The 12,922-nt window shown below is 39.3% G+C and overlaps 1 protein-coding gene and 1 long non-coding RNA gene across 6 annotated transcripts in view; one reads left to right on the forward strand and one right to left on the reverse strand.

Moving 5' to 3' along the window:
• Window positions 1-12,922, forward strand: part of AOAH (acyloxyacyl hydrolase) — a 167,654-nt gene that overhangs the window by 11,215 nt on the left and 143,517 nt on the right. The gene's annotated exons all lie outside the window — the stretch shown is intronic.
• Window positions 5,215-7,640, reverse strand: LOC115280262. Its single transcript, XR_003903727.1, has 2 exons — window positions 7,570-7,640; window positions 5,215-5,648 (listed from the first exon to the last, which is right to left on the reverse strand). It is a non-coding gene; the product is annotated as an uncharacterized LOC115280262 (long non-coding RNA).

Consider the following 12,922-nt stretch of genomic DNA (forward strand, 5'->3'; position numbering starts at 1 on the left):
ATATATATATCCCAGAAATTGAGAAAATGAAAGATTTTATTGATTAGGTAACAAATGTTTTTGGAAGTCAGATGGTTTCTAGTTCTTTTGCTTTCAACATGATTGAAGGGGCACTTAATGGGGTTTTCAGGTGATAGATCATTTGAAATAATTGCCAATGACAGATCACTTTAAAACTTTTGACATTTAACTCAGAAGGAGTTAAAGAATAGTGACATTTCTCTATTAAAAGTCCTTCTATTTCATTTACTTAAATAAACATGTTTTCTCAGCACTTACCTCTTTAAAAATAAAAATTGAAACAGACATGATGCTGAACCTTGCCTGTTTACATGAATATGTAATATTCTTCATCAGACATAAGTACTAATTGAAAAGGCTAATCATCTCATTAAGATTGCAATTCCAATGAAACTTTACTTTTATTATTTAAGAATTGTTTATTAAATTGGCAATACATATTGCTGAGAAAAGTTAATTTTACTAATAATGAAAACTCTATCAAGAATTTTTAATACTTAGAGTTATATTCACAGGAAATTAAAATTTCCATTTAAATTTTATTCACATTTTTAGCACTAAGAAGTATAACAGTGCCATCAATAAAATACATTTAACCATAAAAATATATTACATTGAGATACAATCCTATAATGGAAGAAAAATTCAAGGAAATAGACTTTTTATTGAAATATGAATTCAAGGAGAGGGATTATCAACTAAATTTCTCACTGTGAAAGAAGAGCTTGAGCTTATATTTTTTTAAGTCGATGAGTATAGGTATAAATCACTGAGGTATTTAGAGTCCTTTGGATACATAGAGATTAATGTATGATTTCTACCATTAATATTTACAGTCAGCCAAGAATTATATACTCTGTAACTATTTAAATTGATATCCATTAATATTACTTTAACATCCATTAAAATTTGGAGGGGATACATAGTTTCTCAAATTTTTTTTAGGGGGTACAAAGCAAAATGTTTGAAACCATTGGTCTACACTGTAGACTCTACAGCATTTGGAGCCTGTGCCCTATGGCCTGCCCTTCAAGGCTCTTCACAGTGGGATCCCTTTCTACCTCTCTCACTCTGTCTTTCCCACAGACCCTGAGCTCCAGCCTTGGCCAACTCTTCTCTTTCTCATAGCCAAGTCTTTAAAAATGCTATTCCTCTCTTCTTGAAGGCATGTGCTGCCTTTTCCTGTCAAATAAGGTCCTTTCATTCTGTTAACACTCAACTCTGTCCGGGAAACTGTCATTGGTTACCAAGGCAGAGTTAGTTTCTTCTGCCTCTGTGCTTCCAAGCACTGACAGGTCCCTCCACCATAGCACTTACAGGTTGCCATGACTGGACTGTTTTTGTAGTCATCAGGCTTCCCTCCTGGTCTGTGACTCCTTTTATTCATGTTTATTCATGTTTCTCAAGCTTCTGAGCACATAGTAGGTGCTAAGAACCATGTGTTGAATTAATAACAGGATGGAATGGCTCCTGTCTTTACTCTCATCTCTTTATTATTAGCTTTCTACATGCTTCTAAACCAACCATCCGAGGTCTCTCAACACAGTCTGCTTCTTTCCTCTCACCACTACTGCTTGGGCTCTGCTCACCCCTGAATGCCCCCAGGCTCTGTTCTCACCAGGAAATTGCCCAATATAGTGCCTCTCTCATTGCCGGTGCTCTTGGGAACGTTGGCAGTTTGGAACTCACTGCACATTTACTCATAAAAGTGCTGTTCTAGGTGATGGTCAGGTTAAGCCACAGACCCTAATCTGCCCAAATGTAGTGAAAATACTACCTATCAGCAATAAAATCAAATTCAGCTATAGAAAAGTAAAAACACTGTTGACATGGCAATATGTTTTTCAATGACAAGTTTCTGAGTTTCTATTTTATTAAGAGTCACAAAGAATATGTCTTTTTAAAAATATTTTATTTATTTTTGAGAGAGAGAGACAGCGTGAGCAGGGGAGGGTCAGAGAGAGAGGGAGACGCAGAATCTGAAGACAGGCTCCAGGCTCAGAGCTAGCTGTCAGCACAGAGCCTGATGTGGGGCTCAAACCCATGAACTGTGAGATCATGACCTGAACCGAAGTCAGACACTTAGCCGACTGAGCCACCCAGGCGCCCCAAGAGGATATGTCTTTGCCCCATGGTCTTAGCAGCTGGAGTAGAAACTGACAGTAGGTATTTGTTAAATGCCTACTCTGCTAGATAGCATATGCATTTTGTGTGTTGTATCACTGAATTCCCACAGTGCTTTTGCCGGGTGTGTCAGATAGCCTGTGGTGAGTATCAAACTACTCTGCACTTATTCAACAATCACTTATTAGCTCACAATTCTGTGGGCTCACAATTTTGGTCTGAACGTAGTTGGGTGGTCCTCCCACTGCAGACTTCCTGGGCTCACTCCTGCTGCTGCACTCAGCTGGTAGATGGTGGGTTGACAGGGGCTGGATGATTTAGAATGGCCTCGTTCACAAATGTTGGCAGGCTGTTGGTTGAGGAACCTGATCTCACTTCACGTGGCTTCTCCAGCAGGCTGGTTCAAGCTCATAGCTGTAATGTTCTAAGAGGGCAAAAATGGAAGCTGGAAGGCTTCTTGAGGCCTGAGTTCAGATCTGACATGCTGTCATTTCCTCCATGGTCTACTGATAAAACGAGTTACAAGGCCAGATTCAGAGGACTGGAAAATAGATGGCCATGTTTAGTGTACCACACAAGTCAGCATTATTATTCTATTTGGTAGGTAACAAAATCTGGGTTCAGAGAGGCTGACCATCCTGCCAGATACATCAGCTCATGAGTCAGAGAAGCAGGACTTGAGCCCAGGTCTCTCTGACTCCCAGATTCTTCCATTGTCTACTGTAACATAGCTTCTTCCTCTCCTCTCTTTCCTCCCTTCCCTCTCTTTTCTTCTCTTACCAACCTCTCCCCATCCATGTCCGGACCTTGAGATGAGGAAAAGAAAAGGGTGAAGGTGTAATATTCATACTTGGGTTGTGTGCTACCATCTCTGGTTAGTAACTACTAACATAGGGAAACAAAAATGGCAGGAAGGTAATTTTAAGTGACTACTTTCATACTTTTCTTATTTCCCTTTCTTTTCACCAACATGAGAAAGGCCTAGGAGAAGGTAAACATGTAAAACCATATCCTCTGCTCCCACCCAGGCAGGGAAATCTGAGGAAAACATAATTTAGATGCTTGAGGAGCAGCATTGTGGTGCGGGGGGGGGGGGGGGGACATACAAAGTCACATGGGTCCAATAGAGACTCAGGGACCCAAACCCAGGTGTGGTATGGCCCCAAACCTGTGCTCTACTCCTCCCTGGGGCCCAAACCACAAACAAAGGAATCATTTTTGATTCCCACTTGTCCTCATACTTCTTTCCTTCACATGCCAATTCATTAATAAACTGTATTGGGCTAACCTCCATGATAAATCCCACATCTGTCTAAGTTTCTCTGTCCCCACTGCCACTCATTACTCTCTCCAATCCATTATCATCTCTCTCCAGGACCAACATAACCTTCTAATTCATCTCTCTGCTCCCACTTTTGCCCCCTAACTACCTTCCTCCCTGTCATAGACAGCATGATAATTTAAGTCACAGATCAGAGAGCAGCAGATCCTTCCACAAAACCCAGCCATGGCTCCCCATTGTTCTCTGGAAAAATCCCTGGCTCTTTCGCAGTCTACAAAGCCCATGAAACTGGCATCTTCCTTTCTCTGAACTTCATCTTTCACCACTGGATACTGACACCAGGTTTTCCTAGCTTTATATCACGAAGTGGGCATCAGGTCCCCTCACCCCTTACAAATCTTGACCCCAGCTCCTTATGATCGTTTCCACTATATTAGCCCGTGTGTGTGTGTGTGTGTGTATTCTCCAGAGAAGCCTTCTTCATTGGCTCTAGCTAAGGGGATTTATACCACCCCATCCTCATTACCCTCTGCTACTTCACCCTCTTCCTTTTCTTCATAGCACCTAAAATTATTTATAATTATGTGTTTGTTTACTTGTTTACTATCACTTTTCTCCAATACAATACCATCTCTAAGAGGGCAGGAACCATATCAGTTTGTTTCCAGCACCTTCTCAGAGCCCATCCCAGGGTTTCCATCCAGAAGGGACTCAATACATACTGTTTTCCAGTCGCAGCTCTCCTGCTAATTAGCCACATACTTGGCCAGGTAGCTAACCTCTCTGAGCCTCTGTCTGCTGGTCTGTAAAATGAGAGCAATAATTCCTACATCTATGAGTTGTTGTGAAGTTTGAATGAGATGATTATGCAAAAACACGTTGAAAACTGCAGAGCATACTCTAGCCATGTGATGAATTATTCATGTGTCCACGTTGGGTCAAAAAGGAAGTATAGTCATGTTGACCCTGTCTCTGAAGACTGCCAAATGCTTTCTGGGCTTTGTGATGAAGTGTAGGCTTTCCACAAATGGGAAGTCTTTTAGCCTTTCTCTGCAGTTGGCTGCATTTCCAGCCAGCACAGATATGATTATAATTAGAGTTGCAAGAGTCCTGTTTCATTTCAAAAGGGTTCTGGGTAGAGTCCACAACCTACCAGAGGAATGTGTCCAGAAGCAGATCCCTGTGGCAGGTGTTTTTATTGTGGCCCATTCACTTCTTTTCCTCCAGTATCAGAAGTGTCTGTTTCTATCACACTCATTATTTTTAGATGCCACGTGAGAAGAGATTTTCCATAGGAGACTTCCGATAGTGACCACTGAGCACACTAGACCACTCTCACTCTCTCTGAATGAACAGTAGCTTGGACAAACTCACTTTAGCAGAGCCAGGCCTTTTATTAGCAGCCCGAGAATGGTCTATAATGGGAGGAATTGCTCTGCTCATGCATCTGTCTCAGGGAAAACATCCTTTAGCCTGTCAAGACAGTGGAACCTCTTATTAGAAACTACAGCAAAGTCATTTCTCCATTCTTGCCGACTAGAGGATTCAGAACACACTGCACTGCAGACCCTAAATTAACAATACAGCTGGGAGGGAAGCTAAGCGCCCTGGATACAGGTGGGGATGTCCAAGTGAACAGGATTCAAATCAAAGCTGAGCCCAACCTGGGCGTTTACATATTTCAAACTCCATTACCCACTTTTCTGCAGAGCCCTTTGATCATAACTCTTTACTGGGCGGAGCATAACTCTTTCACTGGACAAAATCTACCCCATCTTCAGAGACAGCTGACCTTTTCTTTTTCTTTTTCTTTTTTTTTTTTTGGCTCCTTTTTATCTAATGATTTCCAATTGTAGCAAGCAGTCCTGAGGAGGAGCCACCAAAGTCATGAGTCCTTGATGGAATTCCTCTGAGTAAAAGAAAAACCCATATCTATAAGTACAAAGAAGCAGGTTGGTTTCGAGCAGCACGATTCTCTTGCATTGATCCTTCCAAGCCCTGTATTAAAACAAATGCATAACTGTATTTCAAGTCCACTCTGGGTAGAGCAGCTCATTGATGAGATGCCACATGAAGTAATTGTTATGCAAGATTTCAACCAATGTCCACCGCCTTCTTTGATCCCCAGTTGCAAGTCATGACTATTTGCTATCAAATCTGCTGTTTGACACAAAAGTTGGCACTGCCTGTTTCACACCAGAATGAGAAGTGCAATCATGCCCTGCAACACAACAAAATGAGAGTAAGCAATGTTGTTGAGGAGATGACTGAGTCAGAACACGACTTCAGGTGCACCCAGTAACCTTTTCCTACAGAGACCCCCAACAACTGACTCCTGAAATGTCACTCTGCTGGTTCTGCAGTCAGCTTGCTTCAAGTCGGCCACATCTCTGTCCCCTGACTCCAAGCCACACCCTGCATCAGGCACTCAAAGTTAGAGAGAGTAGACGCCTTTCCCACCATCCAGAACTTCTGGTATAACTCTAAACTCTTAAAAATGCAGTTCCAGAAGAGTAGGTAACTTGCTCAAGTTACACTATTTATAACTGACTGACCCGGTATTTGAACCCGTTTATTTTTTAATTCAAAGCCACTCCCTTTTCAACTATACCACACTACATCCTCTTACCACACTGCAATATAATTATCTATAATTGTCTTTCAATTGCAGTTATTAAAATTTATTTAGCTCTCCCTTATTTAAGAGGTGATTGGCAGAGACATAAATTAGGAGGTAAAAGTATTATAAGTGTTGAAAATATTCACATATTTTAGGGGCACCTGGGTGGTTCAGTCAGTTGAGCGTCTGGCTTCAGCTCAGGTCATGATCTCACAGTTCCTGTGTTTGAGCCCCACATCAGGCTCTTTGCTGACAGCTCAGAGCCTGGAGCCTGTCTTTGGATTCTGTCTCCCTCTCTCTCTGACCCTCTCCTGCCCACGCTATCTCTCTCTTTCTCAATAATAAATAAAATATTTAAAAAATTAAAAAAAGAAAATGTTCACATATTTTAAATATATTTTATATATTTAAAGTAAAAGTGAAATTGGTTTATCTCTGGGTGATTTAAATGATGTTTATTTTATTTACACTATTCTGTGTTTTTTTTCCAAAAATGAGATCACAATGCATTGTATTTTGAAATGTTATTTTTAAAATAAAACAAACTACACACGAAAATGCTTTTTAGGCCATAAAGTGCCATAAGTATCAGCTGGTAAATTCATTGCATGTAATAAAACCCTCAATGCATGGATTAGGTTAAAAGCACATCTAATCAACCTTGATAGTTGGTGTTGATAATAATCAGGTGCTCTCAGAGCAGTGAGGCTGTGGTTTTCAAGATCACACTATCTCAGACTAGGAGAGCCTGACTTTGTCCGGCTTTATCTGAGGATACAGAGCAATAGAAGCCAAATCCTCCTCAGATGTTGCAGTGGCTAGAAAGGAGGAAGTCTCTTGCTCATTGGCAATCCTGCATTTTACAGATTTTATTTCTTTCTATCTAGAAATGCTCACTTTTACTGTCACATCTGTTATCAGACACTTCCCTCAGGGAATCCTGGTAGGAATCTGGTTTGAATGACACTGCATGTGAATTTGGGTTCCCAGCTCCTGGAGCAGATGGATAATGGCGAGTTCACTACTGGGCCAGGCACACTGGAACTTCATTTGGGACATAAGCCTTCTTTTGCCTCCTTGGAAACTAACCTCTGCTAATAAATGGCACTCCTCTTATCTCTCTGAGGCCTAACAATCTCCTCTCACAGACTTAACTGATCATTGACCTACCAACCCTTTGTGTGTAGAAGAAAGAGTCCTGTCTCTTTGGAAAAAGGAAGTTTGGGCTTTCCCAGGCATTCAGGAGATCAAGGCTGGTGATAGAACTTTCTAAGGGATGGCGGCATAGCATTTCTGGGCCTTCACATTTATATACCAAGGTTGAGAAAGGAATTTATTTCTAATTTAATCTGAAGTTCCTTCTAGACACTTATTATATTGGTAAATGCTTTCAAACAGAGTGCTTTCTAGCTGGGAGGTAAAATGCTATTTTACACTAGTGTTATGGTTTCAAAGACACGTCCAAACACACTGCTATCTCACTTAATCCTTACAGCCGCCCTATAGGAAACCTATTACCTACTTTGCAGTGAGGAGACCAAGTCTTAGAAAGCCTGGATGGTGAGTTCAAGATTCAAAGGCAGGACTCAATTCCAAGTCTTCTGACTCCAAATGCTGGGCAATTTCCACCACTTTTCTAAAATTAAAAAGCTGCCCATAAGTCACAGCGGAGCATGTGTGGGGTGGGAATGATCCCAGTCACAATGAAGTCAGCTGGTGCAGAAAGAAAGAAAAGGGAGAGGAAAGAAACTGAGGTCTATTGAGCTTCTGCTCTGTGCTGGCTGGTTTATTTCCACATGTCTTTCTCCCATGTGTTTGAAAAGCAATGGAAATAAACAAAGATTCAGCTACCTCCCCAAAGTCCTATAGCTTACAAGTGGCAAAACTGAACTGACAACCAGTTTTTCGTACCCTCAAACACACAATCTTCTTAGCACACTTTACATTTTACTACAACTCACAGTGCCCTTATGCACACAGCAGATTTTAAAAGGCTTGGCAAACAAGTTCTGTTTTGGCAAGGTTGGTGTTCCTAAGGACACACACATATCACTTCCTTGCCCCTGGCCTTACAGCAGAGTTTCTTTTCTTTTTTTTTAATTTAGTTTTTTATATTTTTTAATTTTTAAATACAATTTATTGTCAATTTGGTTTCCATATAACACCCAGTGCTCATCCCAACAATTGCCCTACTCAATGCCCATCACCCACTTTCCCCTCTCCACCTCCCCCATCTACCCTCAGTTTGTTCTCAGTATTTAAGATTCTCTTATGGTTTGGCTCCCTCCCTCTCTGTAACTTTTTCCCCCTTCCCCTCCCCCATGGTCTTCCATTAAGTTTCTCCTGATCCAGATATGAGTCAAAACATATGGTGTCTGTTTTTCTCTGCCTGACTTATTTTGCTCAGCATAATACCCTCCAGATCCAACCACATTGCTACAAATAGCCAGATTTCATTCTTTCTCATTGCCATGTAGTATTCTGTTGTATATTTAAACCACGTCTTCTTGATCTATTCATCAGTTGATGGACATTTAGGCTCTTTCCACAATTTGGTTATTGTTGACAGTGCTGCTATGAACATTAAGGTACATGTGCCCCTATGCATCAGCACTTCTGTATCCTTTGGATAAATTCCTAGCAGTGCTATTGCTAGGTCATAAGGTAGTTCTATTTTTAATTTTTTGAGGAATCTCCACACTTCCAGAGCGGCTGCACCAGTTTGCATTCCCACCAACAGTGCAAGAGGGTGCCCATTTCTCCACATCCTCACCAGCATCTGTAATCTCCTGATTTGTTCATTTTAGCCACTCTGACCGATGTGAGGTGGTATCTCAGTGTGGTTTTGATCTGTATTTCCCCGATGATGAGTGACATTGAGCATCGTTTCATGTGTCTATTGGCCATCTGGATGTCATCTTTGGAGAAGTGTCTGTTCATGTCTTCTGTTCATTTCTTCCCTAGATCATTTGTTTTTCAGGTGTGGGGTTTGGTGATTTCCTTATAGATTTTGGATACTAGCTCTTTATCTGATATGTCATTTGCAACTTTCTTTTTCCATTCCGTCAGTTGCCTATTCGTTTTGTTGGTTGTTTCCTTTGCAGTGCAGGAATTTTTATCTTGATGAAGTCCCAATAGTTCATTATTGCTTTTGATTCCTTTGCCTTTGGAGATGTGTCGAATAAGAAATTGCTGCGGCTAAGGTCAAAGATGTTGTTGCTTGGTTTCCTAGGGTTTTGATGGTTTCCTGTCTCACATTCGGGTCCTTCATCCATTTTGAGTTTATTTTTGTGTATGGTGTAAGAAAGTGGTCTAGTTTCATTCTTCTGCATATTGTTTTTCAGTTCCAGCACCATCTGTTAAAGAGGCTTTTTTTCCATTGGATACTCTTTCCTGCTTTGTCAAAGATTAATTGGCCATACATTTGTGGGTCCAATTCTGGGTTCTCCATTCTATTCCATTGGTCTATGTGCCTGTTTTTGTGCCAATACCATACTGTCTTGATGATAAAAGCTTTGTATTAGAGGCTAAAGTCTGGGATTGTTATACCTCCCATTTTGGTTTTCTTCTTCAATATTATTTTGACTATTCAGGGTATTTTGTGGTTCTATACAAATTTTAGGATTGTTTGTTCTAGCTTTGATAAGAATGCTGGTGCAATTTTGATTGAGATTGCATTGAATGTGTAGATTGCTTTGGATAGTATTGACATTTTAACAATATTTATTCTTCCAATCCACAAGCATGGAAGGTTTTTCCATTTCTTTTGTCTTCTTCAATTTCCTTCATAAGTTTTCTATAGTTTTCAGCATACAGATCTTTTACATTTTTGGTTAGGTTTATTCCTACGTATTTTATTGTTTTTTGTGCAATTGTGAATGGAAACAGTTTCTTGATTTCTTTCAGTTGCTTCATTATTGGTGTATAATAATGCAACCGATTTGTGTACGTTGATTTTGTACCCTGCTACTGCTGAATTAATGGATAAATTTTAGCAGATTTTTGTTGGAGTCTCTTGGGTTTTTCATTCAGAGTATCATGTTATCTGAGAAAAGTGAAAGTTTGATTTCATCTTTGCCAATTCAGATGCCTTTTATTTTTTTGTTGTTGTCTGATTGCTGATGCTAGAACTTCCAACACTATGTTAAACAACAGGATGAGAGTGGACATCCCTGTTGTGTTCCTTGTCTCAGGGGAAAAGCTCTCAGTTTTTCCCCATTGAGGATGATATTAGCTGTGGGCTTTTCATAAATAGCATTTATGATGTTTAAATATGTTCCTTCTACCCCGACTTTGAGGGTTTTAATTAAGAAAGGATGCTGTATTTTGTCAAATGCTTTTTTCTGCATCTGTTGACAAGATTATATGGTTCTTATCTATTTTTTTGGTTAATATGATGTATCACATTCATTGATTTGCAAATATTGAACCAGCCCTGCAACTCAGGAATGAATCCCACTTGATCATGGTTAATAATTCTTTTTATATGCTGTTGAATTTAGTTTGATAGTATCTTGTTGAGGATTTTTGCAACCATACTCATCAGGGATATTGGCCTGTAGTTTTCTTTTTTTAGGGAGTCTCTGTCTGGTTTGGGAATCAAAGTGATGCTGGCTTCATAGAATGAGTCCAGAAGTTTTCTTTCCATTTCTATTTTTTGGAATAGCTTGAGAAGGATCAGTATTAACACTGTTTTAAATGTCTGGTAGAATTCCCCAGGGAAGCCAACTGGTCCAGAGTTCTTATTTGTTAGGAGATTTTTGATAACCAATTCAATTTCTTCACTAGTTATGGGTTTGTTTAATTTTTTCCCATTTAAGTTTTGTTACTGTGTGGGTGTTTAGGAATTTGTCCATTTCTTCCAGAAATGTCCAGTTTTTTTGGCATATAGTTTTTCATAGTATTCCCTGATAATTTCTTATATTACTAAAGGATTTATTGTAATAAATCCCTTTTCATTCGTGATTTTATCTATTTGGGTCCTCTCCATTTTCTTTTTGAGATGCCTGGCTAGAGGTTTATCAATTTTGTTTATTTGTTCAAAAAACTGACTCTTGGTTTCATTGATCTGTTCTACTGTTTTTTTGGACTCTATATTGTTTATTTCTGCTCTGATCTTTATTATTTCTCTTCTTCTGTTGGGTTTGGGGTGTCTTTCCTCTTCTGCTCCTAGTTCCTTTAGGTGTGCTGTTAGGATTTATATTTGGGATTTTTATAGTTTCTTGAGATAAGCCTGTATTGCAATGTATTTTCCTCTTAGGATGGCCTTTGCGCTTCCCAAAGGTTTGGATTGTTATATTTTCATTTTCATTTGTTTCCATGTATATTTTAAATTTCTTCTCTAATTGCCTTGTTGACCTATTCATTGTTTAGTAGGATGTTCTTTTCAGTCCTTTTCCAGTCTTTTCAGACTTTTTCCTGTGGTTGATTTCAAGTTTCATAGCCTGTGATCTGAAAATGTGCATGGGAAGATGCACAGTATGTGATCCATCTTGGAGAATGTACCATATGCACTTGAGAAAAAAAGTGAATTCCAGTGCTTTGGGATGTAGAGTTCTAAATATATCTGTCAAGTCCATCTAATTTAGTGTGTCATTCAGGGCCACTGTTTCTATAGTGATTCTGTCTAGTTGATCTATCCATTGCTATAAGTGGAATATTAAAGCCACCCGCTATTACCACATTCTTATGTGGTATGATTCTTACCACATTCTTATTATTGTGATTGTTTTATAAATATGAGTGCTCCCAAATTCAGTGCACAGACATATATAACTGTTAGCTCTTCCTGATGGATAGATTCTATAAATATTATATAACGCCCTCTTCTTCATCTCTTGTCACAGCTTTTACTTTATAGTCTAGTTTGTCTAAGTATGACTATTCCAGCTTTCTTTTGCCTTCCAGTAGATTGATAGATATTTCTCCATCCCCTCACTTTCATTCTGAAGGCATCCTCAGGTCTAAAATGAGTCTCTTATAGACAGCAAATAGATGGGTCTTGTTTTTTTTTTTCTATCCATTCTGATATTCTATGTCTTTTGATTGGAGCATTTAGCCCATTTACATTCAGTGTTATTGGAAAATATGGGTTTAGAGTAATTGTGTTATCTGTAGGTTTCATACTTGTAGTGATGTCTCTGGTGCCTTGTGTTCCTTGCAGCATTTCCCTTGTAGAGTTCTGCTTAGGATCTCTTGTAGGGCTGGTTTAGTGTTGATGAATCCCTTCAGTTTTCATTTGCTCAGGAAAGCCTTTATCTCTCCTTTTATTCTGAATGACAGGCTTGCTGGATAAAGGATTCTTGGCTGCATATTTTTTTTTCTTATCACTTTGAAGATTTCCTGCCATTCTTTTCTGGCCTGCCAAGTTTCAGTAGATAGGTCTGCTACTACACTTATGTGTCTACCTTTGTATGTTAAGCCCTTTTTATCCCTATATGCTTTCAGAATTCTCTCTTTATCCTTGTATTTTGCCAGTTTGACTATGCTATATAATGCAGAAGAACAGTTCAAGTTACATCTGAGGGGAGTTCTCTGTGCCTTTTGGATTTTAATGTCTGTTTCCTTCCTCAGGTTGAGGAAGTTCTCAGCTATGATTTGTTCAAGTATTCCTTCAGCCCCTTTCTCTCTTTTCTTCTTCTTTTGGAATTCCTATAATACAGATATTGTTCATTGATTGCATCACCCAGTTCTAAAATTCTCCTTAGGTGCTCCTGTATCAATTTATCTGTCTGTTTCTCAGCTTCCTCTTTTTCCATAATTTTATCTTCTAATTCACCTATTCTCCCATCTGCCTTTGCAATCTGCACTGTGGCTGCCTCCATTTTATTTTGCACCTCATTTATAGCATTTTAAAATTCATCATGACTATTTTT

Source organism: Suricata suricatta, chromosome 2, assembly GCF_006229205.1.
Source record: "Suricata suricatta isolate VVHF042 chromosome 2, meerkat_22Aug2017_6uvM2_HiC, whole genome shotgun sequence".
Lineage (NCBI taxonomy): Eukaryota > Metazoa > Chordata > Mammalia > Carnivora > Herpestidae > Suricata > Suricata suricatta.